Raw genomic sequence first — 1,859 nt, 5'->3', positions numbered from 1 at the left:
TTTTTGAATATAGACGTGAAAGTGCACTATTCAAACTTACATTGTTATAATTCATTAACGCTTTTGAATACAGAAGCATATTCAAAATTGAATACAGAAGCATATTCATATACATATTCAAAAGTCTCTTTTTAAAGAAGACAATCAGCAGATTATTGCAGAAGTGAAATCATTTAAAAAAAATGAAAGCATAAAAAAAGTTATAGAAGTTTAAATTTACTGTAAAGAAAATGTACTGTACTATTTTTATTTTATTTTATATAAAATAAATATTTTACAAAATAGGTTTTAATCCAAATTGGATATGAAATTAAAGCCATATGTCTAAATGAGTTATGTTCCAAATTTGAAGTTGATATAAAAAAAAAGAAGAGGTTCCTATGCAATTTTGTTTAGGTGTTATACCACAAACAGCCACCGGGTTCCATCCAAACTCCATTGAATTTTTTTTAATGCATTTTTCTGTCATAAATGTATAAATTTCTCTCTCAGTATTACTTCTATCACAAAATAACCGCCAAATATGAAATCCTGAGACTCAGACCTTTCCGACGATATGTATTTTGTCAAGATTATAAAAAGTTTTGATTCCAAAAGACCGTAATACATTTTGTAATATGACACCCCGCACTAAGGGGGAGGAGCATGCTAAAAGATATTAAAGTACCATTTATATATGGTAACGCAATGTCCGATTTCAAAAAAGCAAACGAAAAATAATTTTTGTGACAAAGGTCAGAACTCCTGTTTTGAAGTATATGTTTTGAGGTGCACTCTCGTCATAAATTAATCTATTACTGTTCCTACATAATTTTTAATAACAAACAGTGGTAAAATATCTATTTAGGAGTCTTAGACCTTTCCAAAGACATATAGTTTGCCATGATTAGGATAGGATTTATTCATAATATATTGAAGTAAACTTAGGCGTCCCGCTCCCGTCCCGGTGACAGTTAAGGGGTTAAATTAAATAGTCCCGTATATATATCAGGTGCAGTGTGAAATGAATAGGTTTATTATTGAAAATGAAGTGATAATGTTCTCAGTTTCCTCTTCACTGTAGGTGTGATGCTCACAGCCCGTACATTCATCCCATCGGCTGGTGTCAGGAGAGGGGCCTGCCGCTGACACCCCCTCAGGGTAACTCACTCTTCATCTGTATGTCCTCAAACACTCGGGACTCCGCTGAAGCTTCTTCACTCACTTCTAAATGTTAAAGCGGAGATCCATTTCGAAAAGCAAACAAATACCATTACTTTGTTCCATAATTTGTGACCTAATTGTTATTTTGATATTTAAGTTAAGTTATTAAGTTATTATCATGGATTTTACTTGAGTTGCTTCTATAGATGTACTCATGTACATTACATTTACATTTAGTCATTTAGCAGACGCTTTTATCCAAAGCGACTTACAAATAAGACAATAAAAGCAGTCAAAACTAACAAAAGAGCAACAATATATAAGTGCAAATGACAAGTCTCGGTTAGCCTAACGCAGTACACGTAGCAGGGTGTATATATATATTCATATATATGTAAAATGATACATATGATTCACATATATATATATGAAAAAGTCAGTGAAAGTGATTTTGTGCCTCTTTGAGATGACACAATAATACGCCGTTCACTTGCAGAACGCAAGCTTCTAGAGGGCACATAACTCTGAAGTAATGAATTTAGGTAAATGGGTGCAGAGCCAGTGGTGGTTTTGTAGGCAAACATTAATGCCTTGAATTTAATGCGAGCAGCTACTGGTAGCCAGTGCAAATTGATGAACAGAGGTGTGACATGCGTTCTTTTCGGCTCATTAAAGATTAATCTTGCAGCGGCATTTTGGATTAATTGTTCTATTAA

The 1,859-nt window shown here is 33.2% G+C and overlaps 1 protein-coding gene across 4 annotated transcripts in view; it reads left to right on the top strand.

Moving 5' to 3' along the window:
• Nucleotides 1-1,859, top strand: part of l3mbtl1 (L3MBTL histone methyl-lysine binding protein 1) — a 20,126-nt gene that overhangs the window by 11,270 nt on the left and 6,997 nt on the right. The gene's annotated exons all lie outside the window — the stretch shown is intronic.

The sequence above is a fragment of the Sinocyclocheilus anshuiensis genome, unplaced genomic scaffold (assembly GCF_001515605.1).
Source record: "Sinocyclocheilus anshuiensis isolate Anshui unplaced genomic scaffold, SAMN03320099.WGS_v1.1 scaffold429, whole genome shotgun sequence".
Classification (NCBI taxonomy): Eukaryota; Metazoa; Chordata; class Actinopteri; order Cypriniformes; family Cyprinidae; genus Sinocyclocheilus; species Sinocyclocheilus anshuiensis.
This window is presented reverse-complemented; position numbering and strand designations above follow the sequence as displayed.